The 16352-nt window shown below is 40.7% G+C and overlaps 1 protein-coding gene across 1 annotated transcript in view; it reads left to right on the top strand.

The window, feature by feature from the left end:
• Nucleotides 1–16352, top strand: part of LOC140845099 (uncharacterized) — a 49308-nt gene that overhangs the window by 15506 nt on the left and 17450 nt on the right. The window lies entirely within an intron of this gene.

Raw genomic sequence — 16352 nt, 5'->3', positions numbered from 1 at the left:
AATTCTGATGGAAGATGATAAGTTCTATTTTACATGTGTTGAATTTGAGAGTCCCAGTTCTAGCAGGGGTTGAAAATGCAAGGCTTTGGACTGGAGGAAGGGCAGAAACTTCTGGAATCAGTTGACATCGCCAGCAGAAAAGAAAATAAGAAGAGAAAGACTAGGACTTGGGATAGAGCGTTTTCCTTCCTCCTTTCATTCCATTCACTCATAAATGGGGGCAGAAAGATGAAAGGCGGGGCTTACTGAAGAAGAAAGGCACTTAAAGGTATGAAAGCATTAAGTTCTGAAATCAAGGTATGCAAGAGGCACAGTGGATGCACAGAAGACCTTTCAAGCTTGCCTGAAGAAATCAAAAGAAATGCTCATGTTTAGGGGGCCAGGGAAAAAAGGGATCATGTCTCAGTCCTGGCTTATGAAACTACTGGGGTACTTTTGTGGAGATGTTTCTCTTCCTGTTAAAAGGAAAGTCCTTTTCTGCCTACTTCCTACCTTGCTGCTTTCTGCTTTTAAATGCTGTGTAAGGCTGTGATATTTTGACAAACTGCAGCCATCTTGGGACGAGTGGCGCACAACCCTCAGGATAAAAAAGATACTGAGAGTGTTTGAAGGTGCCTGGGCTCTTGATGACATTGCAGAAGTACTAACCAAGTCCTGAACAGTTTTTACAGTGAAGCAAGCCACTGTTAAGCTGAACACTCTATTACTTGCAATGACATGAACCCCCCAGTGGATCTAGTCTTTTCTCTGCCAAACCATGAATTACTTGGAGAAGCAATGTAGCCTAATAGTTCCAGAAGACTTGCGGTAATGTTTATGAGACTAGTAATGGTACCAAATGAAAGACTGGTGTAGGCAGAAGCCAGACTCTACAGGAACAAGGGTCATAGATGTTAGCTTCTAAGACACCCCCAAACCCCTGAAGACGAGTACAAGTGGGGGTCTCAACTTGAGACTGAGCTCTGTTTCCAGGGCTCGAAAAACCACTCATCCTTTCTAAGCTATAGTTCCCCAATTTTCAAAATTACTTAGAAATTAATAGTTATCTCAGAGGGCTGCTGTCAGTCAAACCCGATCATTTGTCTTGAGCACAGCACTCAACAGAATGTTAACTACTAAAATTTATGTATTCAACAGAATTACTGAACAGCCCCTGATACCAGGCTCTGAGCTGGGTGTGTGGATTCACACTGGCAAGTAAAACCAGCACGGCTTACTTGTCTTCACAACCCTTTTATTAATGCCACCAAAGGACTAGTGAATGCAGTGGGTGGAAGTTCCTATGTGAGAAACCTCAGAAAGTGCTGATCACTTACAGGTTTGGTAAAACACACCCATAGTGTAAAGCCAGAATGATATTTTAAGTTTGCATTAAGAAACATAAGTACCAGGTGATAGAGCAATGTGGTTAACTCTACAAAATATAATCAGAATGTTCCTCGGTGAATGCCGAGTCCCCCCAGAATTCCTGCCTTGCCAGAACCCCGGAACGTGGCCTTATTTGGAAATGGAGTCTTGGCGGATGCACTTAGTGAAGTTACGGTGAGGTCATACTGGATTACAGCGTACCCTGAATCCGGTATTTGTGTCTTTATAAGAAGAGGAAAGGGCAGACAGAGAGACAGAAGAGAAACAGGCAGAGACAGGAGGCCATGTAAGGGTGGAGGCTGATTTGGAGTGTCTCAGCTCCAAGCCAAGGAACCCCTGGAATCACCAGAAACTGGAAGAGGCAGGTGGGCCTCGCTCCCTCAGATGGAGCCCAGCCATGCTGACGCCTGGATGTCTGACTGCTAGTCTCCAGAACTGTGAGAGGACAAATTCCTGTTGTTTGAAGCGAAACAACAGAAGAAGTATTAATTTTGAAGTAATTTAGAAAATTCGGAACTGTAGCTGAGTAAGGATGAGTGGTTTATCGAGCCCTGGAAACAGAGCTTGGTCTCAAGTTCAGACCCCCTTTTATACTCGTTTTTGTTTGGGATCGTTTGTTATGGTAGCTGCAGGAATCTAATGTATGGGGCAAGGTGGCTGTTCAGTGTCATGGCCTGTGGTTCCTGTTCTGGAAGCCCAGCTAGTCAGCTTCCTCATGAGGTTCTCTCCTCCGAAGCCACCCTCCTGTTGGCTGAGTGTGGCACCTTCTCCCTGCACAGAGCTGGGACCTCACCTGCCTTTCCGAGGACTTCAGATTTATCATTCCTATTGCTCACTCCATATTTCTTACAGAGTTCCTCAAATCAGTGTGCTTTCAATACATCTCCAGTCATGCATTCCCAGAACTACAGGAGTTTCTCAGATGGCAGTTCTCCCCAATTGCTTTTAGATTCTTTTTATTCCACTCAGAATTCTGGTGGTGTCCTGCCTATATCATCTGGTACTGGTCACATGTGCTGTAAGCATACAAGAGGTGTCCTTCAGAAGAGGCAGGGTTCCAGGGAGTGGCTGGGTGGTGGGCAGAATAAGTCGGCTGCTGAATAAGGAGTTTGCCATCCATCATTTTTGCTTTTATTAGCTAAACAATGGCCAAGAGACTTAGCCAAACTCTTTTGCAGGAAGACAGTAACTCTGTCAGTTTCAGTTCTTCCACTTCTGATTTTTGGGTTTAAAAATAGTGTCCCCAGAATGTTGGGACCAAGTAGCAATGAACTTGTCAGAATGATTCTGAGTTTCCAGAAGTTTCTCATTCCTTTTTGTCCATGAGCTTGCAAAAAGGCCCATTTATGAGAATGTGACCTTTTATTTGTGAAATTGAAATAAGTGATAAGCACGAGCATAGCATACTAGTAAACAGCAGGCAGACAACAGCCAGCTGGAGGACACATGACACCTCCCTGGGCTGCCTCCCACCCCTATTGGGGCGCACACTGGCCACCAACATGGCCTTAGCAAGACACATGTATCCTGACCCATAGTATGTGCTCGAAACAAACTTGGTTTCCTCTCCCATTGTCCTGTTAAAGTATTCAGTCAAGGTGATTGTTCCTCGGCCTTGGGTGGAAAATTGGGCAGACTCGTGCCTTCCCTGCTCACTCTTAGATGAAAGGCAGTCTGTGGTCACTATAGGTTCTCAGAAATGAGAATGCCAAGCCTAACGTGAATCAAATGCCTTCACTCAAAGTCAAGATTCCCTCTTTCACGCCTATGCCCATGCTAAAGAAGGCAGGTAGCCTGCTTTGATGGGGTGTGCCTGGCCTGTGATTTTGGTTATCGGTCACCATCAGGGAAGAGAAGGGTGACAGAGGACAGGTTGCTTGCTGGTGATGGAGAATGGGAGGCTAAGGGAGGGGACAGAGCCACTGGCAGCGGTGCTCCATACAGCCTCGGGAAGGAAGCCCTGTGTCCTACAGCCTGTAGTTAGGGCCGAATCACAGTGACCGTGCTGTCCCGCTTGGCCCCAAAGCAGAGCAGATGGCGGCAGAGAAGAGCAGCAGGGAGAGACCGCATCCTTGAGCTGCCACGGGGCCCTCCCTCTGGGGGCCGCAACAGGATGAAGAGACGAGGCACTCATGTCAGGTGCAAATCCAAGGGGGCCCCAAACATACAGCAGTCAAGATAAATCATCTTTTTAAAATTTTTATTTTGGTATCATTAATGTACAATTATTTTTACTAGGCTCTCCCCCTCACCATGTCCCCCACACATACCCCTTCATAGTCAGTGTCCATCAGCAAAGTAAGATGATGCTGTAAAATCACTACTTGTCTTCTCTGTGTTGCACAGCCCTCCCCATGCCTGCCCCACACTATACATGGTAGTAATGCCACCTTTCTTTTTCCCTGCCCTTATCCCTCCCTTCCCACCCACCCTCCCCAGTCCCTTTCCCTTTGGTAACTGTTAGTCCATTCTTGGGTTCTGTGATTCTGCTGCTGTTTTGTTCCTTCAGTTTTCCTTTGTTCTTATACTTCACATGTGAGTGAAATCATTTGGTACTTGTCTTTCTCCACCTGGCTTATTTCACTGAGCATAATACCCTCTAGCTCCGTCCATGTTGTTACAAATGGTAGGATCTGTTTTTTTCTTATGGCTGAGTAATATTGCGTTGTGTATATGTACCACATCTTCTTTATCCATTCATTTACTGATGGACATTGAGGTTGCTTCCATATCTTGGCTATTGTAAATAGTGCAGCGATAAACATAGGGGGGCATCTGTCTTTTTCAAACTGGAGTGCTTCATTCTTAGGGTAAATTCCTAGAAGTGGAATTCCTGGGTTGAATGTAAGTCTATTTTGAGCATTTTGAGGAACCTCCATACTGCTTTCCACAATGGTTGAACTAATTTACATTCCCACCAGCAGTGTAGGAGGGTTCCCCTTTCTCCACAACCTTGCCATCATTTGTTGTTGTTGGTCTTTTCAATGATGGCAATCCTTACTGGTGTGAGTTGATATCTCATTGTGGTTTTAATTTGCATTTCTCTGATGACAAGCGATGTGGAGCATCTTTTCATGTGTCTGTTGGCCATCTGAATTTCTTCTTTAGAGAACTGTCTATTCAGCTCCTCTGCCTATTTTCTAATTGGATTATTTGCTTTTTGTTTGTTGAGATGTGTGACCTCTTAATATATTTTGGATGTTAACCCTTTATGGGATCTGTCATTTATGAATATATTCTCCCATACTGTAGGATACCTTTTTGTTCTATTGATGGTGACCTTTGCTGTACAGAAGCTTTTCAGCTTGATATAGTCCCACATGTTCATTTTTGCTTTTGTTTCCTTTGCCTGGGGAGATATGTCCATGAAGAAGTCACTCATGTTTATGTCCATGAGATTTTTGCCTATGTTTTTTTCTAAGAGTTTTATAGTTTCATGACTTACAATCAGGTCTTTGATCCATTTCGGATTTACTTTTGTATATGGGGTTAGACAGTGATCCAGTTTCATTCTTTTACATGTAGCTGTCCAGTTTTGCTAACACCATGTGTTGAAGAGACTGTCATTTCTTCATTGTATGTCCATAGCTCCTTTATCATATATTAATTGGCCATATATGTTTGGGTTAAAATCTATACTCTCTATTCTGTTCCACTGGTCTGTGGCTCTCTTCTTGTGCCAGTACCAAATTGTCTTGATTACTGTGGCTTTGTAGTAGAGCTTGAAGTTGGGGAGCGAGATCCGCCCCACTTTATTCTTCCTTCTCATGATTGCTTTGGCTATTCGGGGTCTTTGGTGGTTCCATATGAATTTTTGACCTATTTGTTCCAGTTCATTGAAGAATGCTGTTGGTAATTTGATAGGGATTGCATCAAATTTGTATATTGCTTTGAGAAGGATGGCAATTTGCATGATATTAATTCTTCCTAGCCAGGAGCATGGGATGAGTTTCCATTTGTTAGTGTCCTCATTAATTTCTCTTAAGAGTGTCTTGTAGTTTTCAGGGTATAGGTCTTTCACTTCCTTGGTTAGGTTTATTCCTAGGTATTTTATTCTTTTTGATACAATTGTGAATGGAATTGTTTTCCTGATTTCTCTTTCTATTAGTTCATTGTTAGTGTATAGGAAAGCCACAGATTTCTGTGTGTTAATTTTGTATCCTGCAACTTTGCTGAATTCTGATATTAGTTCTAGTAGTTTTGGAGTGGATTCTTTAGGGATTTTTATGTACAGTATCATATCATCTGCAAATAGTGACAGTTTAACTTCTACTTTACCAATCTGGATTCCTTGTATTTCTTTGTTTTGTCTAATTGCCGTGGCTAGGACCTCCAGTACTATGTTGAATAACAGTAGAGAGAGTGGGCATCCCTCTCTTGTTCCTGATCTCAGAGGAAAAGCTTTCAGCCTCTCGCTCTTCAGTATGATGTCAGCTGTGGGTTTATCATATATGGCCTTTATTATGTTGCGGTACCTGCCCTCTATGCCTATTTTGTTGAGAGTTTATCATGAATGAATATTGAATTTTGTCGAATGCTTTTTCAGCATCTACGGAGATGATCTTGTGGTTTTTGTCCTTGTTCTTGTTGATGTGGTGGATGATGCTGATGGATTTTCAAATGTTGTACCATCCTTGCATCCTTGGGATGAATCCCAGTTGGTCATGGTGTATGATCCTTTTGATGTATTTTTGAATTCGGTTTGCTAATATCTTGTTGAGTATTTTTGCATCTACATTCATCAGGGATATTGGTCTGTAGTGTTCTCTTTTGGTGGGGTCTTTGCCTGGTTTGGGTATTAGGGTGATGCTGGCTTCATTGAATGAGTTTGGGAGTATTCCCTCATCTTCTATTTTTTGAAATACTTTAAGGAGAATGGGTATTATGTCTTCTCTGTATGTTTGATAAAATTCTGAGGTAAATCCATCTGGCCCGGGAGTTTTGTTCTTGGGTAGTTTTTTGATTACCGCTTCAATTTCATTGCAGGTAATTGCTCTGTTTAGATTTTCTGTTAATTTCTGGGTTAGTCTTGGAAGGTTGTATTTTTCTAGGAAATTGTCCATTTCTCCTATGTTTTCCAGCTTGTTAGCATATATGTTTTCCTAGTATTCTTTAATAATTCTTTGCATTTTTGTGGCGTCCGTAGTGATTTTTCCTTTCTCGTTTCTGATTCTGTTGATGTGTGTTGACTCTCTTCTTCTCTTAATAAGTCTGGCTAGAGGCTTATCTATTTTGTTTATTTTCTCAAAGAACCAGCTCTTGGTTTTAATGATTTTTTCTATTGTTTTATTCTTCTCAATTTTATTTATTTCTTCTCTGATCTTTATTATGTCCCTCCTTCTGCTGTCCTTAGGCCTCATTTGTTCTTTTTCCAATTTCGATAATTGTGACATTAGACCATTCATTTGGAATTGTTCTTCCTTCTTTAAATATGCCTGGATTGCTATATACTTTCCTCTTAAGACTGCTTTTTTTTGCATCCCACAGAAGTTGTGGCTTTGTGTTGTTGTTGTCATTTGTTTCCATATATTGCTGGATCTCCATTTTAATGTGGTCATTGATACATTGATTATTTAGAAGCATGTTGTTAAGCCTCTATGTGCTTGTGAGTCTTTTTGCTTTCTTTGTACAATTTATTTCTAGTTTTATACCTTTGTGGTCTGAGAAGTTGGTTGGTAGGATTTCATTCTTTTGGAATTTACTGAGGCTCTTTTTGTGGCCTAGTATGTGGTCTATTCTGGAGAATGTTCCATGTGCACTTGAGAAGAAATGTATCCTGTTGCTTTTGGATGTAGAGTTCTATAGATGTCTCTTAGGTCCATCTGTTCTAGTGTGTTGTTCAGTGCCTCTGTGTCCTTATTTTCTGTCTGGTGGATCTGTCCTTTGGGGTGAGTGGTGTGTTAACATCTCCCAATGAATGCATTGCATTCTCTTTCCTCCTTTAATTCTGTTAGTATTTGTTTCACATATATTGGTGCTCCTGTATTGGGTGCATATATGTTTATAATGGTTATATCCTCTTGTTGGACTGACCCCTTTGTCATTATGTAATGTCCTTCTTTATCTGTTACTTTCTTTGTTTTGAAGTCTATTTTGTCTGATACTAGTGTTGCAACACCTGCTTTTTTCTCCCTGTTGTTTGCATGAAATATCTTTTTCCATCCCTTGACTTTGAATCTGTGCATGTCTTTGGGTTTGAGGTGAGTAAGCTTGTAAGCAGCATACAGATGGGTCTTACTTTTTTATCCATTCTATTACTCTGTGTCTTTTGATTGGTGCATTCTGGCCATTTACATTTAGGGTGCATATTGAAATATATGTACTTATTCCCATTGTTGACTTTACATTTGTGGTTACCAAATGTTCAAGGGTAGCTTATTTACTATCTTAACTGTCTAACTTAACTCACTTATTAAGCTATTATAAACACAGTCTGATGATTATTCCTCTCCCTTCTTATTCCTCCTCCTCCATTCTTCATATGTTGGGTGTTTTGTTCTGTGCTCTTTTTAGAAGTGCTCCCATCTAGAGCAGTCCCTCTAAGATACCCTGTAGAGGTGGTTTGTGGGAGACAAATTCCCTCAACTTTTGCTTGTCTGGAAATTGTTTAATCCCTCCTTCATATTTAAATGATAATCGTGCTGGATACAGTATCCTTGGTTCAAGGCCCTTCTGTTTCATTGCATTAAATATACCATGCCATTCTCTTCTGGCCTGTAAGGTTTCTGTTGAGAAGTCTGATGATAGCCTGATGGGTTTTCCTTTGTAGGTGACCTTTTTTCTCTGACTGCCTTTAATACTCTGTCCTTGTCCTTGAGCTTTGCCATTTTAATTATTATGTGTCTTGGTGTTGTTCTCCTTGGGTCTCTTCTGTTGGAAGTTCTGTGTGCCTTTGTAGTCTGAGCAACTATTTCTTCCCCCAGTTTGGGGAAGTTCTCAGCAATTATTTCTTCAAAGACACTTTCTACCCCTTTTTCTCTCTCTTCTTCTGGTACCCCTATAATGCGGATATTGTTTCCTTTGTTCCTTTTCGATTGGTCACACAGTTCTCTCAATATTGTTTCATTCCTGGAGATCCTTTTATCTCTCTCTGTGTCAGCTTCAATGCGTTTCTGTTCTCTGGTTCCTGTTTCATCAATGGCCTCTTGCATCTTATCCATTCTGCTTATAAATCCTTCCAGAGATTGTTTCATTTCTGTAATCTCCATCCGGACATCATCCCTTAGCTCTTGTATATTTCTCTGCAGCTCTGTCAGCATGTTTATGATTTTTATTTTGAATTCTTTTTCAAGGAGACTGGTTAGGTCTGTCTCTGCAGATCCTCTCTCAGGGGTTCTCTGAACTATCTTGGAGTGGACTAAATTTTTTGCCTTTTCATGGTGATAGTGTTGGGTGTAGGCATGTTGCGGGTGTGTCAGCTTGGAGAAGAAAGTCCTTTCCTGCTTGCTGGATGCCTTGCCCTTCTCCGCTGCCTGTGTCTGTTACCCGCACTCCTGGATCAGCCACTGGGTTAATACCCTAAGCTGCTGTGGGCGGGGTCTCCGTCAGAGCAGCGCAGAGCCCTGTGGGGAGTGGCAGGCATGCCAGGCGCACTCCTTCATGATAGCGGTGCCCCTTCCATGCAGCTGTGTCCCAGCAGCGACCTTTGTGTCTGGCCTGGGCAACTGTGTGTCGTGCTGGGATTCTGGTCAGCTGCTGGGGGCGTGGCTGCTCCCTCTGGTACCGCTGCAGGTGTGTGCATGCCTTTCCCATGCCTCTCTGGCTTTTCCGCCGCTGGTACGTGCTGGCCACTCCCGGGTCGCTTGGTCGCCGCTGCTGCGGGCTCATGCAGTCCTCTCCCAGGCTCCTCTGGCGCCACTGCCACCGGTGCATGCGGGCTGGTCCCGGGCTGCTCAGTCACCGCCGCAGCAGGATTGCATGAGCCACTCCCGGTAACTCTGGTAACCCTGTACTGGGGAGACTCTGCACTTGTGGAAAGGGGAATATCTCAACATTTTGAAACTTGAATTCAGGGTCAGGTTGACATTGTTATCTGGGGATCAAAGCCTTATCGTGCCTCCCAGGTAGAATGGGGTATATGGGCTCTTGGCCACGTTCAGCTCACAGAAGGTCCTGAACGCACTCAGTGGCCATTTCCTTATTTCCCGAATACTTAATTAGAATGGACACACTTGTAAGTAATCCTTGGGTCAAAAACAAAATCACAAGGGAACTTAGGAAATATTTCAAATTGAATGATAATGAACATAAAACACATCAAAATCATGAGATGCAACTAACAATGCTTAGAGGGAAATTTCTAGCTTCCAATGCTTGTATCAGAAAAGAAGAAAAGCTTTAGTGGGACGGATACTTGGAACTCAGTAACACCCCCATATTGCTTTCTTGACTTGTGGTTAAGAGCCATCATATGGGATGACTAACTGGAAGCCTCAGAAATTGTCCTACATCCTGGCCAAGAGAGTAAATGAAATACAATTTTGCAATCTAGGGTTATTTTAGATATTAATGCCTCCCTCCAAACTTAAAAAAGTCGAAAGTGGTTATCTTGTCAAATCCCCATTTAGTTCACCAGTCTTACCTACAAAAATGAAATGGTCCCTGGCAGATGATGGCATCTGCAAGTGGTAGATGCGATCAAGCAGTTGTGTCAATTTCAGTTGCTACAGCAGGTGTATTTTCACTAGAGCAGATTAACACAGCCTTTGATAAATGATGTGTACCCATTAGCATGGTGAAATTCTTCTCACCCTTATCAAGAAAAAGGATCAGAACCAGTTTTCATTTATGTGGACTGGACAGCAGTGTACATTTATGGTCTTGCCACAGGACTATGCTCACTCTCCATCTGTCATTATATAGTCTGAAGAGACTTAGATTATTTGGACATTCTGCAGAACTTCACATTGGTCCATTGTGTTGGATGTGATTTTGTTACTTAGAATGAGAAATAAGTGGCAAACATGTGGAAAGACATGTGTGTTCCAGGGATGGAGATAAACCCTATTTATCTCCATTGGAGAATGAAGTCAGTAAGCCAAGAGAAGCATAGAAAAGCAGAACGAAAAGGCAGAGGAAGAGGGAGAATGTGAGGGAGCACTTGAGCATGCCTTGCCTACTCTTGGAATTTCCAATTTGTGAGTCAGAAATGCTCTTTTTGTCTTAAGCTGGATTGAGTTGAAGTTTTGTCACATGCAGTCATTGATGCTCACTCACAGCCTGCAAAAATGAATTCATTTTCATAGCACTAAATCAGGGCACATTCTGGCCTTTCTTCTTTGTGGCATATGCCTCTTAGAGAGACTACAGCATTCTCACGTGAGGAAGACAAATGCCCCTTTCCCTCCACTTCACCAAGTTACAGAGAAAAGAAAGTTAAGCATTCTCCTTAATGCGGATCATATGGTTTTATTTTTTTTAGACTAGGAGAAATGTCAGTAGACCACTGGCTCTATTACCTGATTATTAGCAAACGTTATTTCAGAGCAATTGTTCCAACCAGTAATAGTTGTTTTAGTAAGCATTATTCTATATCCGAAATTGTGTGGCTTAAGCAACTGAGCGAATCAACTTAATTTAATTACATAGGTGTGTGCACCATTTATTTAAAGGGTTCATCAGAAAGATACAATTCTTACATTTAGATGCATTATAAGTACAGAGATTTCTTTCTGTTTTACAGAAATGGGCACTTGGCAATACTTGCTGTAAAAGTTTTCTGGGTTAAAATTATTGTGGCCAGTCTCTATGGCAATAACCAGTTAGCAGTAGCAGTGAAAAAAGTTCTGGTCACAATAGCAATAAAAGGGAGAGAGTGTCTGTGAATAACTCTAAAATAAAATGTGTGAATCTGTGGAGAAAATTATAAAACTCAGCTGAGAGATATAAAAGAATTTGAATAATGTAGGCATGAAATGTTCTTGAAGAGAAGCATGATGAATGTGAAAATGTCCATTTTTCCTAAATTTGCTTATAGTTTTAATCACAATAAAAATTCCAACAGGATTTTTTTCTTGTGGAAATTATGAAAATATTTTTAAAAATCACTTTGAAGAACAAATAGGTGAAATGTAACAGCACTGAAAAAGTGCTGAAAGAAAAAATATAATGAGGTAGAAACAAACCTTCCTGGATTTTATTTAAAATATTTATTACCAGTTGTTAGAAAGCTATAGCAGTTATATCTGCACATTACTGGTAGCTAAGTGAATAGATCATTTAGGAAAATAATTTGATATAAATAGGGTTTCATATCTGATGAAGGAGGCAAAACAAATAAATAATAAAAGGTGGGCTTATTTAATAATTCTAAAATAATTAGAAAATTGTTTAGAATTCTTTCTCTTACTAAATGCTCACTTGTTTTCTGCTGAATTATAACACTAAATGTCAAAATCAACAAAACATGAAAATGACAGAAATATAGGGGAATATTCATCTGACCCAGGGGTGGGAAAGGGTTTTTTAGCCCAGAAGCAATGAAAGAGAAAAATGATAAACTTGACTTCTTACATAAAAATAATTAAAAAACCCACTTCTTTTAAAAATGTAAAAATGAAATACAAAGTAAAAAGCATGTTACACATTGGGAAGGTATTTTTAACAGATATCTAAGGGAATATTATACTGAGCATATAAAGAAGTCATGCAAATGAATAAAAAAAATATTAAGACCCAAATTCAGGAAAGGAGGAAAAGATGTGAACAGTTTCAGAGAATTTTCTAAGAAACATTAGAAAACCTTTCCTCAAAAATAATGAAGTTAATATAGAATAGAACAATGGGATACTGCTTTATATATGTAGTTATTGAACAACCCATGTGTAATGTTCGGTCACACTTGCTCAGAGTTTAAGTTGTAGTTACATGCCTGCAATTGTATTTAGATATATAATTTATTTAAAGCCCCCAAACTATTAATATTATTTGACTTGGCACTTCTAGTTCTGAGAATCTTTTCTAAGGAAATGATCCAAAATGCATATTACAAGATATATTAATTTTAGTGTTATTTTTAATTGAATGATTATATACATCCAATGAAACAATTTAAATATCTAATGAGTGGAAAATTATTAGTGTAAATTGTGTTGGATCCATATAGTGAGCTGATGAGCAGCCATTTAAAATCATGGTTACAAAGATTTCTTAGTGCTTGTTGTTACAATGAATACACACATTTAAATGTGTAGTTTCAATGATATAATCATGGAAATGCACCAAAACTTGAGCTCTGGTAATCTTTTCATGATTGGATTAGGACTAATTTCTAAAAATTCTTTTATCTGTATATACCATGAGCATCTTATCAACAATTAACTTTTCTGTTTTCTCAGCTGTGAACTCACCAGGTGCCTAGCTTGTGAAAATGGCTGGAGCTTTCTGTTTTGGAGGTCTGGGATTTTATGGTCCCAGGATAGATTTAAGGGGCTTTGGGTTTACAAAGAAAACCTCCAAACTACCAAACAAGAAAAGCAGGTTTCTGGAGGCAAGGGTGAAAATGGAGAGGGCTTGTAGAACTGAAATGGGGTGTGGAGTTGGGAAAGGGCTGAGCCCTGGGGGAGAGGTGGGCAGGATGGAAGGCAGAGTGGTAGGTTCCCCGAGAGGGGTGGCTGCACTGTGTTGCCCCTTAGCACTTAGAGATGAAAGGTCCTGGGGAAAGAAGGTTGACATATAAGGGGAGTTGACCGTGGGAACCTTACCATAGGAACCACATGGTAAGGAATGTACTACACCTCATGGGCTGAATTCTGTGCTTTAAGAATAGAAGGTGGACTCAAATATTTTTAGGCCAGGGCCATCCCATAGTTAATGGTGCTTGCTGGTAATAAGGACACTCCTCTAATTTTCTTTTCTTATAATCATTGCACATCTTTGCATAGTCTTTAGAATGGGCTATGGCTGCTGTAGAGTGGACTCCTAGAGGGAGAAGACAGGTGGACAGTGGGCTGTGGGTATTTCGCTTCATCCCTTTATGGAGAAGATGGACCTCTTACGTAAGGAGGAAGAGTCTAATTGCAAATAGCTGTTTCATTATTTTTAAAAAGTCATTTAATATTTTTAGTACACAAAATTAGATGGCAACAAGTGCTTCAGACAAAAATTTCACAAGTTAAAGTGTGTGCACGTGTGTGTGTGTGTGTGTGCATGTTTGTGCACACTCATGCACCTTGGCAGAAAGGTGGGAAATGTTTGCCCTGTTATATAAATTGGCAGGGGAAGTATATTAATCAGGAGATGCTGGAACAGTGTCTTGGAAGGATTATTCTGAAGAGACAATATGAAGGCAAGGATAGAAGCCAGGTCAGTTAGGAGGCTTTCAACGTATTTTAGGAGAGAGATATGGTGGTGTCTTGGAATAGAATGGTAGTGGTGGAGTAGGCAAATAAGTGGGTATAGGGTATATTGTGAGTATAGATACACCAACAGAATTTGCTAATACGTTTATTATGGTGTGTGAGAGAAAGAGAGAAGTCCAGATTGACTCCAAGATACTTAGAAATTTTTATTTAAAATTTTTTTCAGTTTTATTGAGATATAATTAACAAAACCATTGTAAGTTTAAGGTGATTTGGTATGTGTATATATTGTGAAATGATTACCACATTAAGTCAGGTAATATCCATTACCTCGGGTAGTTAAAATTTTTTTTTCTTGTGATGAGAATTTTTAAGATCTACCCTCTTCACAACTTTCAAATATACTACAATACAGTATTGTTAACTATAGTCATCCTGTGGTACATTATATTCCCATAACTTATTTATCCTGTGACTACAAGTTTGTACCTTTTGACCCCTTTCACCCAGTTCTCACACCCCTCAGCACCTCTCTCCCGCCCCCCACCCCATTGACAACCAGCAGCCTTATCTCTGTTTCTATGAATTTGGTTTTTTCAGATTCTACATGTAAGTGAAATCATCTGGTATTTGCCTTCCTCTGTCCATGTTATTTTATTTAGCATAATGCCTTCAGGGTCCATCCATGTTGTCACAAATGGAAGTTTCCAGGCTCCAATACTCTATTAAATGGCTAAACTGGAAAAGGAGGTGAGAACCCATGGAAATAGTTACCATGGAGACATCCGTGTTCCGGGAATGATAGACTGACTGGACCTCATTGTGACCCGGAGCCTGCACAGGAGATGGGCTGGTGACCAAAGCAGACTTTCTCTCCAGGGCTTTGAGAAGCAGCCTCTCCTCAAGAGAAGGAGTCAGATAGCTTCCCAGAGAGAATTCAAAATGTACTCAACTTCCTTTGTCTAGCCTGCTCTTTTTCTGTACATTTTCTACAGAAAAAGGTTAATAGGAGATCAAGACTGACAGGACGAGGGAAGAATGGTGGTAGAGCATTGACTGTGTGGCTGGTAGGGGAACAGGCAGGAATAAGCGCGGCTGGGGAAGAACTGGGGAGAAGAAAACGTGCCTCCGAAGGAAGGAAATGGTTAAAAAGCTAAGGATGAAAGTGCTGTTGGACCAAAGACATTAACTTATCTTTCTGCCTTTCCAGTGCCCCCTAAATTGATAGTAGAATAAGTCATACCATAAAATTTTAGAGAATTGGAGAAGAGGCAATGCTGGATGGGAGATGTCAACACATTTTTTTTTGAAGATTGAAAGCAAAACAGAGGAAGATGGGAACCAAGTGGTGCTGATGAGAATTTAGACCTATTCAGAGTTTAAGTGCAATAGGTACACAGAGGGTGGGTTGAGTCATGGGGGATGATCTGAAATTCCTATGGTCTGCAGTCTGAACCCCATCCCCTTCCCTACCTGAGAAGCCTGACCTGAACAGATTTTATATATACAGATTTTTATACACATAAATATACATATATAAACATATGTATATATGTATGTGTGTGTATATGTATATATATATATACATATATATATATAGCTTTTTGTCTCTCTTATACATTTATCATGTTCTCCCCAAATTTATGTTTGATTTCTTTTATCCTTCCTATATTCTGTTTTCCTTATGGAGCTTTTCATAGGGATTATTCTTATCTTAGGGTCCTTTTTGAGAGATGCTTTTATGGAAGGGGCCTTTTGATTAGCATTTTCATGGTATACAAATCTACATCCTGTGCCCACAGACATCTCTCCAAATCTTCTTTTTACATTAATTTTCCCATCTAGTTGCTTATAAGTCCCTCACCATCTGGCCAAACCATCAGCTATATCCCATGAATTGGGAAAGATTCATACCTCAGATCATATTCCCATCAACAAAGCAGACAACAACATGTTCTTGAAAGTTCTGAATTACACATGTAATCCAGAACTATCTGTAAATCAGGAGAAATATCTTCTTTCTCCATCAGCTTCATGTAGGGACCTCTTACGAGGTCATAAAGACGTTTTGACGGCAACATGGCAGAGCAGATCAGTCAGTACACCGCAATGTCATGTATTTTGTCCCTTAACGTGTGGATAAATTCAATTTGTACTTCTTCCACCTGAATGTAGACTCCTGCTCAACACAGTAGTATTTTAGGCTTGGAGGGTCAGCTAATACCCAGTCTATAATGGGTCCCTCCAGCGGCTCATTCACTGGATGTCCTATAGTCAAGCGCTGATTCTCTGCCAAGGTCCAGTAGCCACCCAAGTTTTAATCAGAAGAATAGTTACCTGCTAAAACCCTGCTGTGACTGTTCTCCTGGGACATGGTACAGTCTTCACACAGTATCCTGGTTGACCACGCGCATTTGAATTGGCTGGGTCAAAGTTCAAACGGCAGAGCTGCGTGCTCTGCAGCTGGACAGCCTTGTGAGCCTTCTCTTGCTCTGAGCCCACTCACTTTTCACAGCATTTTTGTTCACTCAGTAAATGGGCCAGTGTAGCACAGCCGAATATGGTATATGTTCTCTATGAAATCCAAGTGGGCCACAGACAGTGATCAGTGCTGCATTGCTGAGATTTATGTGCATTGACTTGACTTTCATGGTGGAGGTGATATCCTAGTATGGCTCGGACCAC

This window comes from Manis javanica, chromosome 12, assembly GCF_040802235.1.
Source record: "Manis javanica isolate MJ-LG chromosome 12, MJ_LKY, whole genome shotgun sequence".
NCBI classification, from domain to species: Eukaryota; Metazoa; Chordata; class Mammalia; order Pholidota; family Manidae; genus Manis; species Manis javanica.
Note: the sequence above shows the minus strand (reverse complement) of the source record. Positions and strands in the feature narration are given on the sequence as shown.